This window comes from Cryptotermes secundus, unplaced genomic scaffold (genome assembly GCF_002891405.2).
Source record: "Cryptotermes secundus unplaced genomic scaffold, Csec_1.0 scaffold792, whole genome shotgun sequence".
Lineage (NCBI taxonomy): Eukaryota > Metazoa > Arthropoda > Insecta > Blattodea > Kalotermitidae > Cryptotermes > Cryptotermes secundus.
In genome coordinates this window covers 449,568-462,806 of record NW_019725425.1, presented here as the reverse complement: position 1 = coordinate 462,806, position 13,239 = coordinate 449,568, and the positions used below count along the sequence as shown (strand labels likewise).

Sequence of the window (13,239 nt, the reverse complement as noted above, 5' to 3'; positions counted from 1 at the left end):
GCTTGGTAGGTCCGCATATTCTGCAACATCGGCTTAGTGACAACCACAAGCGAGACTCCCTCTAACATGATCTGCCAAAGCTACTGGAAGCTGTACCACTGGCAGTGAGAGCACGAGTGTGGCGCATGCGCGATGGTTCTCCGGCACGTTTCAGCCGTGCTCTGCGAGATGTTCCCAGTAACACTTATCATGACCGATGGACGAGTAGAGGAACATTCATTGCATGGCCTCCACGCTCGTCATATTTGAATCCTCTCGATATTTACCCGTGGGAACACCTGAAACCCCCTTGTGTATGCTGCTCCTATTGACAAACAAGAGGCACTTCACAGCACTGTAGCTGCCTATCAGACTATCCGCAACTGCCACGGCATCTCTGTACGGATGCGGCGGTCCGTGATGAGACGTGTCGAAGCAAGCGTAGAATCTCATGGAGGACATTCTGAGCACTTATTATACATGCACTCTTCCAGCGATACCTCATAAATTAAATGTTTCCGGACACATGTTGATATGGACAATTGTTCTTGTTTTGGTACATGGAACTTATATTCAATAATTATCCTCACCTCAACATTCCTCTACAGGGCCTGTCAGAGCATCATCAGTGGATGACTTCTCTACTCAAGACACCTACTTAGAACAAATCTACTTATTACTCTATATTATCGGGAGTAGAGTGTAAATATGCTATTAATTAAATAAATAAAAAACCTTTCAGTTACATCCTATATAGATATGATGTCATTATTTACCTCAGTTGTGTTAATGAAGAAGCAGGAATATATTATATATTACTTTCAAGTCAGCTAGGAAATGTCTTTTTTCATTTTCGCAATCTACAAAACACACACTTAGTTAACATTTAACAAATATTCTCCATCTTTCATTCTTAGCCAGAGATTTGCCTAATTAATGCGGCGTGCCTAATCAATTACAGGCATACTTTCTTCACAGATCTCTTGTTCCTGTTTTTGGCTACGCGTTGGACCTAAGTTGTTCTGGACTAGTAACCATGTTATTGTTTGATTACGCATGAATTAACTCACTGTTTGTGGCCGCGCCATAGCTCAAGCGGTTAGTCGCTGGCCTCCCACCGCGCCGGCCCGGGTTCGATCCCGGGTGTGGTCAAGTGGGATTTATGGTGGACAAAGTGGCGCTGGGGCAGGTTTCCTCCGAGTACTAAGGTTTCCCTTGCCAATCTTCATTCCACCAATTGCTCCATAATCATTCTTACCTATCATCTGGGGCTGGTATAATAGGCCCTGTACAAGGGACTTAGTCGCTCCCCACTAACACCCCACTTCTGTAATAAAAATGTAATTTTACTCTTTTGTCTCTATAATCTTATTTTTTTGGTACTGAATGAATTTATTTAAAATGTTATGCTCATCACAAATGTGGTTCTTGAATTAATGCGGTTTTTCTTTCTATGTCAAGGGTTCGTTTCTGGTCTCAATATGATATCCTGCATTCATGGCCAAACAGCGACTGCCTACTACGAAGCTTAGGATATGAGATCATGAACATTTCTTCAAATATAAAAAGATTAGCTGGAGGCCGTCCAAATAACCGCCGAACCCATAAAATAACCAAGTGCATTATGGATGTTCATTTATAATTTATATCCAACTAAAAATGAGAAGACTGGGAGTTTGTCGTGTAGAGTATAAATAGCGTCCCAGTTCTTGGGCTTCAGTATTCTTCTAAAACGTTTCATGTAAATCTTAATATTCTTTTAAAAAGTCACTTGTGTGATTCGTCGCTAATAAAAACACCAAGAAGGCTCCCCTGTCATCAGTTATAATAGGTACGTACATAAAGCAACATATATACAAATTCATGTCCATGTGTCTTCCTAACTTCACGAAGTGGAGAACTCTGGGTAGGTCACATTTACTTAGTGATCCCTGATTACTGAGGTCGCTTTCTTCCGTTCAGAACAAAGCTCAAATTCTGCGCTGATTGTTCAGCCATGCCGATATCTGGAACAATGTTCGGACAGTCATACAACTTCAGTTTGTAATGTGTCAAACTCTTGTTGTCACTATAATATAGCTACTGTTTTGAAAAAGGCGAACTTTGAGTGAAGCATCATGAAAACAAGCATTCACATCTGGAATACACGCGCCAGTGAAGATGACAACTGAGAAATATTTTGAGAGATCCCGGAATTTTTACCGGAAACGGTACTTCATTTACGTCTTTAGATCATTATTGTACTTCAGTCCTTTCTGAAGTATAGGAAATGGTTTGAAAGCCGACACAATAAATGCATGTATTAATTGGATTAATTCCGTCTTGACTTTATTATATTTAAGCGTCCTGTTACACTCTACACAATATATGACACAAACTCCGTCCTAAGTGCAACAATTTATTGTAGTTCTTTCGTCTTCCTTTCTTCTACACTACATGTATCGGCCGTAAATGGCCCTCATCAGGCGTATACTCTCACGTAACTGCTACACTGCACGTAGTTTAAAATTTAAAAAACACTAGTCTTCCCAATTGTTCACTTCTCCGTTACTAACAGGTTTCGATATATCAGAATCCTCCCCGCTGATATCTATCAGATATGTATTAAAGTCACGTATTAAAGATAAGCAGCGGCACGCACACAGGGAGCCTACACAGAATAATACCTGAACAGTGCTGAAAACAAGAAGTAGCCGCTGCAGCACTATGGACATAGGGCGGGTACCCCGGAGAATTTTAAATTTTAAAATCTGAAAAAAAAAAAAAAAAAAAAAAAAAAANTTTAAAGAAATTTTTAAATTTGAATCGAAGATTTTAAAAGTGCCAGTTTGTGAAAATCAAATTGACATGTGTAGGTTAACAAAGATTTTGTACATATCTGACATATATCAGCGGGGAGGATTCTGATATATCGGAACCTGTTAACAACGGAGAAGTCAAGAACTGGAAAGACTTGTGTTTTTTAAATTTTAAACTACGTGCAGTGTAGCAGTTACGTGAGAGTATACACCTGATGATGGCCATTTACGGCCGAAACATGTAGTGTAGAAGAAAGGAAGACGAAAGAACTACAATAAATTGTTGCACTTAGGACCCTTAGGACGGAGTTTGTGTCAAATATTCCGTCTTGACTATTTTTTCTCCACTACCTTCCATTGCACCATCCAGTCAGTACAGTACTACGAATGTTACTGGCGTTATGTAACTTAAGTATCTGCTGCACCGTTTGTATGTTGCTTATGAATTGGATTACCTCTGAGAATGTTTCTTGTTTCAGCCTATTTAGCAATACTACCACAGGAAAATATATTGTAACCTGGTTCAAAGTGTATATGCTGCTTTTGCAGCAATTGGGGTAAAAAGTCATGTGCTTTTATAGCGCACCGTAAGTTAACAGAGCTACCGAAGAGCGCGTCCAGCGTAATTGTAGTACTGATCTTTATGCGATAGGTGGCAGCACAGACACGCTGCGGAGCCGGGCAATGGTACCTCTCAGTGTGGGGAAGTATGAGCTTGTGTGAAGGTCTGGAGTGAGCAGTTGTGGTGAGTAGCGTGTGTTTGCTTAGTATTTTTGCAGTAATCGTAAAAACTAGCTTAGAGAACCAGGACTAGATCTGGAGCATCAAGGATTACATTGTGTGTAAGTACACAAGTTATCTTATCTTTCAGTGTTTGCATTTTTATCGTGACTGCAAACGCTAGCGAATTCCTAGAAGCGGTCGGTTTTGTTGGAAGGTTGCGTTGGTGGCACTAGTATTTTAGTACACTCGTATTGACCGCCCGTACGGTTAAATTTTCGATGTCTTGCTTTGTGACGTCACACGAGTAAGTTCCCATCACATAAAAAAGAAGCTATAGTAGTTGTGGTATTTGTTTGTAGTTTCAGAAATAACAAATACGAATTGAATGCATAATGACATCTCAAAGTTCTGCTGTCACTTTTCTTGGCGTAAAAACTGCAGCAATATCGGTAATCGTTATTGATCGTGTACATATAATGCATTCACCAGTGTGAGAAGTGTGTGATAACTAGCTTGTAGTGATTACATAATACAAACCAGAATCTCCGGTTAATGCTGAGGTTAGGAACGCATCGAATGGCCTTTACGTCTTGACGTGCGCAAGGGCATGATTTATTTCCTGCCACAGGAAGATCCAGTGTATAAGAAACTGAACGTTTAACATTTGTGAATATTAAAAATATTTAAGACCAATTTTTAGAAAATGTAATTTGATTCTTCAGACACTTTATAAACTGCAATCCACGAACTTCACCGGTAAATGTTGAAGTGGGTTTTTAAAACGATATGTCAAAGAATATTGCAGTGATACGTTATTACTGCACAGATGAATTAATTTATCGGAACTTTGATTTGTCCGTTAACATTCTTTATATGTTATAAATGTGTATAGTTCTTAAGCTATTTATATAACATTCCAACGCAGAGAAAGCAGTGTTTTTGCTATGCATTGCCCTATTTGTTCACCAGGCAGGAGTTTTTCTTTTATAATTGAGCCTGCCGTGTGTCATGCATTAACATTTTGTTAATTGCTGGTACCTTACCTGTGCCGTGCTTTGAGGTGAACACAAGTGTTTGTATTCTCAGTTCTCATATTCTTTAATATGCAGTTGTGTATGTATATACGATAGAGGGCGGACAATGAAAGGGGCAGAGTTATAAGTAAATTTTTTTCTTTTACTTTCCATGTTTCTTCTGAATTATGTTACTGAGAGAAAGTTCAATTATTATAGTGATTTGACTACATAACTGTGAAGTATAGGTTTTATTGTGCGCAGTTTAAAACGTTACTATAACAATATACCCCTCCCACGAAAAGTTGGGTTTCCCATAGTGGAATTTTACAAGTAGTGTATTTCATGTTAATATTTCCATTGTGTTGATAGTTGCCCGTATGTCATTAAGACGCATATGGGTAATTCAGCCAGAATACCACATGTATCGAAATTTGAGCCAACCCGCAACATCTTGTAATTTATTAGCGCTAATTTTGTGACAGTTGTCGTCCCTTACTGACTCGTAGTCACTCCATGTTGTGGTACCATTGTATCACTAGGAAGGTAATGCGTGTTTTCTGTCTCGGCCGACGGAAGCCGCTGCAAAAATACAGTTAGATCCAACAAATACTGGTACTTGAGTAGCTAAAAATAATGACGCTCTTACATAACAAGCATCTCCACAACCTATCCGACTGTTCCCGGCCTCGTGGGACCCACAGCAGAGCTGTCCTGTTTTGTTTCGTAGTGGCCAGAATAGTCAACCAGGAACCGAAAACAGTTCGCTTAATCCTCTTTAAATTGAAGAAAAATCCAGTTTTGGGAGTAAACCTTGCCTTTTATTTTTCTGATATTTTCGTATAATTCCGCCTTCATAATTTAGATTATTTTAATTAGAGCTTAATGTAGGCCTTACCTTTCGTAATTTGTGGTGTGTTCGTAAAACTGCAACAAATATTGTGTCTGTTACCACGAAATTTATCTTGGAATATTCTGTGTCATATCCGTATGTGGAGCAATGACGTATTCTTGCCAAGTGACAAATACACGCGTGAGTAAAAATCATGAATGAGTAATACAGAATTCCATCTGATCATATGGAAATTATAACTAAAACGCAGACTGTGTGGAAACCCAGAGATCTTCCCAAAATGACTCAGATACGGTGTGTGATTTCGAATGGAATGTTTTAAATCACATCTGAAAGGTGTGCACCATGTGATCAAAACTGCAGCGCTTAGCTACATGATATTAGCATTTATCAGTATCTCTGTATTGCCCTGTGGGTTTATTCGGGTCTGTGTGAGTTCCTCCAGCTACTTCTGTCTTCATGGCGGAGCCCTTTAAAGCGAAAGAACCCTAGCGAAAATTACTAGCAGTAATGGAAACATTGAAACGCGCCTACTGTGACCGAATTATGGAGATACGCATTACTAATCCGCAACGCCTATGCCCCCATTGTTGGAACCATAGTCGCCAAGGCCAGTAGTATAAGTAGAAGAGCTGTTCCATCGTGTTGGAAATTAAAATGGGTCTGAAGAATGCCGTCTTCTGGGATGTGGCGCCGTGTAGATCTTGTGTGATTCGACGTTTCAGAGGAACGTATCGCCTCCATCTTCAGGGTAGAAAAATCCGCAAGTGAGGAACCAGCGTGTGCAGTTGGCTGCATTCTACACGGCGCCACATCCCAGAAAACGGCATTCTTCATAGTCACCGCTGTGAAAACCTCAAATCATAAAACGTATCTATATGACTTTTTCATCTCCGGAGAAAGCAAACCTGAAGTAATGAAATCGTTGTATAGTGAAGCCTTTATGACTGGCCTCAAAACAAATTCGTAATCATGTTTGAATTTATAGGTATGCTGTGCAGATGAATATTTAATTGAAATGTGCGTGCTGCGGCAGCTCTTACTTTGTTAACATTTAAACTGCGTTTCTTTCGAGATAAAATGAAAGGGAACGAACGCGCCAGAATTGTTAACGCAGTGCATACATTTCCTAACTTGTTTGGATGTAACTGGCGTATTGCATGGTAGCGTGCAGATACACTCTCGGCCACGAATAAGTAGTAATGCAATATTTTACGTGTGTTGAATAAAAAAGGAAACAACCGTTTTTATTTTCTTAATTAACCATATAGAAAATCTGTGCGCTTGCATGTATATAATGTATTGTCACATAAATTACGACCGCATCTGTGGTCTAGTGGTCAGAGTTCCTGGCTACAGATTCAGATGTCCGGGTTCGATTCCCGGCGCTGCCAGATTTTCAGAGAAGTAATGGGTCTGGAACGGGATATACTGAGCCTCGTGAGGATAATTGAGGAGCTATTTGAAGGAAATAGCGGCTCCGGTCTAGAAAACCGAGATTAACTGCCGTGAGAATCCATTGCGCTGACCACGTGACACCCTCTATCCGAAAAAGTTGGCACTAACTTCGCCGACAAGCGGCGGTCGCTCGGTCGGTATAGTTCGCTTGCAGACTAAAGGCCACGGAGTTAACTATAATTTATGTAAGTTTCATTGAAGCTAATAGATTGATTGTGATTGAGAACAAGGCGCTGTGGATAATGTTTGGACGCAAGAGGAATAAATCGATGCTGCAGAAAACTGATTAATGAAGATATTCATTGCTGTTCTACAGCAAGTGTGTGTAAAGAATATCTTTTTCAGTCTTCATTTTTAAAATAATCACAGTTTAGGTTTTTATCGATTTAGATAGTGGACAGAAGAAGACACGCAGCACAACACACAATAAGAGAGAACACAGTGTACCAACATAAACACATATGCGTATCGAGAGGAACTATGTATTTAACAATATAAGCAACAACAGAGGACAGCACTTTCCTCGCCAAAACTTTGAACACCTGATGATGACCACATTGGTCGAAACATGCAGTGATGGATTTTGAAGGTGAATAAGTTTTATTAAATGTTATAGAACATAGTGTTGCAAGCGAGAGTGTAAAAACTAATCGACACTAAGTGAAAAGTGCACGAGAATGCTACGGTGTGATACTGCGTTAAGATGGGGTCCCGTGACACGCTGTTTTGTTCACTATAGCGGACCTTCGTGGCCCATGAAAATAAGAAAATGCTTGAGCAGCTAAATAGCTGTCAAGTTCTAATGGTCCTGATCATGTAGTTAGTTAAACGACCTTTAGCCGTCACTGTTTGAAGTAAACGTAGGCAAGTCTAAATAGCGCCAGTTAACATTAAAGAGTGAGCCATATCTGTGAATTAATGCCATCATTTAGGCTCTAAGCACATTTGCCAACATTTTAGTGTACACTAGCGATTTCAGTGGCCTTACGTGTTGACGTCAATGGATCCTTTTCTTGTGTGTGTATTGAGCTGTCTTTGAACCGTACCTATATGCACGTAGCAGTGCGCGGAGTGAAGGCTACATGTATACTGCAAGCCGTCTCTATGAATGCACGCGTACAATGGCGTTACCTTGAAGTCCGCAGTCCTTGCTTGGTATCTACTGGTTTCAAATTCAGTGACTTCTTGGCAGACAAACCTTCCTTTACGGAAAAAAAAAGTTTATGAGGTAATCGTGTCTGTGCTCTACATTAAATTTTTGAACCAGTTAAACTATATTTACGAAACTTGGTAGGAACGTTATGTCGTACTTCGTAATTTTATTCAGTCAGTAATAACAATATGGGGGACGAGCGAACGTGGGAGGTAAGAAAATACCAGTAATGATTGTAACAGATCTTTGCGTCTGTAAATCTATTCAGTAGGAAGACTTTTTGAGTTGTGTTTGGATCTCCTTGTTTCGGTATGACCGTAACTAAGCAAGCTTTCCCCTACCATAAACTGCTTACAGAGCAATGGGTAGGATCCTGTTGTGAGTCAGGTCATTAAGTGGGCGTTTTCCCTAAGGTATCCTAACCAAAATCACTTTCTCCATTTTTTGTTTCTCATTACACGTTATATGTAATCTTCACCCACCATTCTTTTTCATGTGACCATGCTAACAATATTCTGCGATGAGTATGAAGTTCCTCGCAGATTTACCCATTTCCCCATGTTCTCATTTTGAAATATTCTAGCGAGAACTTTTCTTTTCAAATAGTTGATAAGTGACCTAAGACATATGTTAACTAATATTAATGCGGGCCACGTTGCCGACGTGGCGAGTGTTGGTGTACTTCCCTAAACTTAGCACCCAGACAACTAAAAATACCTAACTGGCGGGTTGGAGGCAGCAGCGGTGCTTTTCCAAGAATCCATCTCTCTCCGACTCCTGCCTGGGTTGTTAATAACCAAGCCTGCAATTTAATTATTGGAGGCTTTCGTTATTTGAACACTACAGAAATAAAAAGGGAACCGCGATGCGTAGGGCTACGTATCTGCTTTAAAATGTGTTCTGTAGCTGAGCGAATGCATCGGAAGCTCTTGGCAGGTAAGGTTTAATATTATACATCGTAGGCAGTAACTTTTCGTTTTCACTGTGGAATTTAAATAAAATTATTTGTACTTAGCATTTGTGTTATTTTGTGATTCATATATATTGTTGAACGACCGTCTCTGTAGTCTAGTGGTCAGAGTTCCTGGCTACGAATTCAGAGGTCCAGGTTCGATTTCCGGCGCTACCAGATTTTCTGAGAAGTAGTGGGTCTGGAACGGGATCCATTCAGCCTCATGAGGATAATTGAGGAGATATTTGAAGGAAATAGCGACTCCGGTCTAGAAAACCGAAATTAACGGCCGTGGGGATTCGTTGCGCTGACCACGCGACACCCTCTATCACTAGTTAACACTAACTTCGCCTACAAGCGGCGGTCGCTCGGTCGGTATAGTTCGCCTGCGGACTAAAACCACGGAATTTTTTTATATTGTTGACTGAGAATATGTTCTCAGTAACAAGGCCAACTAAAATTACGAACAACGAACGACCTTCAAGCGACTGAAGTGAATTATTTGTAGTGTCCGGCGGATCTTTGTATCAAATTTTAAATGACAGCGTTTTGCTTTATTAATATTTCTAAATCTGGTTGAAGGTCACGATATGCAGTTACTAAGTGACATTTTTTTTCTTTCATCTCAGCGTATCTTCTACTCTTCTAATTTAACCGTGTAGAAGTGTGAAGTTCTTACGGCGAAGTCTCACTTCTCCGACCAAAATGGAGGTAGTGCTGTTTTTCTCAAACGTTAGTGCTTCTCTTTTGATAACTTCGCGGCGTCATGCTCCAGAAGACCTCAGTCGTAACAAGCGTAGAACTTTCTGTTTCATTTATTGTATTGCGGAGGTCTTTTCCCGGAACGCTTGTGGTATTTGGCCTGCAGAAGAGACCCTTGCCAAAATTAAAAGACTCAGTTATAGAACACGTAATTGTAAGTAAAAGTAAAGCTATCCCTGTACCAGGCCTTGAAGGCCCATAGGGTTGTGAGACGTTGAGGCTCCCACATTATCTAGACAGTCGGCTCACAGATGGCGGTAAGGTTGTTAGCCTTACGCGCCGGCCGCGCTTTACTCCCTATGGAACTTATTTAATTAATTCCCGGTACTAATTTCTGTTAGAGGCTGAGTCGACCTCAGGGCCATAGTGCGGTCAGAAGGATTAGGTCAATTGAAAAAATCCAGTGACCTCATCGGGACTTGAACCCGTTACCTTCCGGCTTGTAGCATAGCCCCTCAACCAACTACGCTACCGCGTGCACACGGAGGCGTAGAGACACAAAAAGCGTAAGGACAGATGCTTTTATATAAAAACTTAGTAAAAGGAGAGTTTCTGCTTTCCCCATCGGCAATCCTAGAAGCAGAGTTAGAAAGTGAAGCCCGGGTAAATGCAGAATTCAGAATTCCGGTACTCCTTTTGTTGCAATGTGGCGCAAATATGAAATTTCATTAAGATATTAAACAAAAGCAAAAACGTTTTTGCTGTGCACATTTTGAGAGAGACATTCGGTGCTTCAGCGAAGAATGATGCTGACACATCGATGCTTTCTTGGGCTCGCCGATACGGGGAAGGGATTTTGTATCAGGGAAATGATGACTTAATGATGTCGTAATCCAGATTTATAGGATGTGAAACACTCGAGTGTTCGATGAAATCGTCGCTCGAAATTAACATTGTCTTATTGTGACAAATAGCATGTACTGTCAAATCATAATTTTTCACTTTTGAGACGTCTGCATTGCAACTCTTCATTAGCCAAATTTTATTTTCACTGGCTCTGCAACCCCCTTGGGCCCTGGCCTTTCAGTTTCATGATCATTTTACAGACGGTAGGACTCCTTGGACGGGTGATCAGCTCTCCGCAAGGCCGCTACATAAACACAGGACAACACAAACACAGAATAAACACATACACATACCAAGCATTCATGCCTTGTGTGGGATTCGAACCCACGATCCCGGCTTCCGAGTGAGCGAAGACAGTGCTTGACTTAGACCGCTCGGCTACCGTGACCGGCAGTGTATAAGAATAATATATAAGAATTCAGTTCGTACCACACAGGAAACAGATCCGAACCCACGATCCCGGCTTCCGAGCGAGCGAAGACAGTGCATGCCTTAGACCTCTGGGCTACCGTGACCGGCAGTGTATAAGAGTAATATATAAGAATTCAGTTCGTATCTCACAGGAAACAGATCCGAACCCACGATCCCGGTTTCCAAGCGAGCGAAGACAGTACATGCTTTAGACGGCTCGACTACCGTGACCGGCAGTGTATAAGAATAATATATAAGAATTCAGTTCGTACCTCACAGGAAACAGATCCGAACCCACGGTCCCGGCTTCCGAGCGAGCGAAGACAGTGCATGCCTTAGACCACTCGGCTACCGTGACCGGCAGCCAAAGGTTTACCTGTGTATAATTGTAATTTGAATAGGTAATTGCTTTCTAGTTCGGGAGATACTGATACCAGCCAGTAGGAGAACTATCGCCGAAATCTCTGCGTTAGACATTCGATAGGACCTTTTGAATATGGCATTGCCGCATCGCGAGGCATCTCCAACACAGGACAAAGAAAAGAGAAGGAGATATATTTACTGTATTGTGTCCCGAGAGGGATTCACTAACCAGTTTTCCAAAGGCGCAGGACATTAATTTTACTTAGAGTACGTTTGTTTGAAATGTAGATATATTTGTGCACCCGTCTGATTGAATATAAATATCCACATGTAGCTAATGGAGCCTTTGTGGTTATATAATTATCACATAGTTTAGTTCAGCCGTATGATAATAAATTAACATTCCCAGGGCCATATCAATCATTTATGAATAAACAAATTGCGAAATTGTAATTTTATCTTTATTATTGTTTTGATGATGATGATTACAGAGATATTTCGGAAATGTGGTAAGTTTTTAAAAGTGGAACATTCTATTTGCTTTAGCAAATAAAATATGTAAATATGTAAGTGGCGGATTATTTTCATCTATTATTTTGATTACTTTGCTTACAGTGCGAAGTTAATTGATTTTATACCTCGAATAAAAAGGAGATACCAGTTTCATGCACTGGAACGATACGATAAATTCTGGTTTGGAATTTTGTTCTAACCAGAGTCAGGTATAATCAGAAGATTTTAAGTAAAGTAAAGCTATCCCTGTAACAGGCTGTGGAGGCCCATAGGGTTGTGAGACATTGAGGGTCCCACATTGTCTAGACAAACTGCTCAAAGATGGCGGTAAGGTCAGCCCTACGCGCCGGCCGCTTTTTACCCCCAAGAATATTTAACTGACACGTATGCATGTACGAGGGGGTACCCAAAAGAAACCGAACTTATTTTTTTTTAAACTTATTTATTCAAATTTTAAGCACAAACCTTCAATCCCCTTCAAAGTACTCTCCACTTACACTAATACACTTGTCTAGTCTTTTATTCCATTTTTCAAAACATTGTCTAAATTCATCTTTTGAGATGCTTGACAGCGCCTCCGTCGTTTTTTTCCTTCACCTCAGCAACATCAGCAAAACGCTGAAAACAAGTTTTGATCATTTCGGGACTCTTCTTTCAAAGCACAGCATGCTTCCACGCGACCTTGTTTTTGTTCAGCAGTCAGCAGTCGTGGCACGAATTTCGCAGCCACCCTTTTCATTCCCAAATCTTCTGTCAAAATTCGCTGAACTGAGCTCCAAGTCACTCCCGACAGCTCCACAATTTCTTCAATGGTCCGTCGTCGATCTTCCTTGATGATTTAATGAATTTTTTCAACATTTTCATGTGTTCGGGCCATTGCAAAAACGACGATCACACAAAACAGTTGTCACTATAAACTCTGCCGAAACTCTGAAGCAACGGTAGTCGGATTATCGACTCAGGAATGTTAGGTCTATGCGCTCATAGCGGCAAAACGCGGTACTACAAAAGCTCTGCCCACAAACAAATTAGTTCGGTTTCTTTTGGGTACCCCATCGTATTTTTTTCAGAATGGGCCAAGGTTTTTAGAATTGTCAACTAATAAGGTGAATATTGGCGTGTAGCGTTATATAAAGATTTACCAGTTTTTTTAACCGAGGAAAAATAGTCTTGATGTAAAGGAATTTTTTTATACCAGAAGCTAATTCTGAGAGTGAGCAGATTCATGGGAACTACATTAAGGCTGTTTTTAGAGATACATACTGCTTTGTTTGATACAAATGTTAAACAGCACCCGAAGATATTCCTGTGTAATTTTAGGATGTTTGTAAACGAAACTGTTGAAGGGATTTCATGCGATGTTGATTAAGCGGTTACTGACGAAGTATCCTTTTATTAATTAGTGAAACGATTTG

The 13,239-nt window shown here is 40.5% G+C and overlaps 1 protein-coding gene across 16 annotated transcripts in view; it reads left to right on the top strand.

Moving 5' to 3' along the window:
* LOC111863401 (plasma membrane calcium-transporting ATPase 3) overlaps positions 1–13,239 on the top strand; it is a 400,552-nt gene that overhangs the window by 79,724 nt on the left and 307,589 nt on the right. For 15 of the 16 annotated variants that reach the window (XM_023849698.2, XM_023849697.2, XM_023849693.2 and 12 more), the window contains exon 3: positions 3,430–3,619. The gene's annotated coding sequence lies outside the window, so the exon portion shown is untranslated. The remainder of the gene's footprint in view (positions 1–3,429; positions 3,620–13,239) is intronic. The other variant, XM_023849683.2, reaches the window with a different exon arrangement.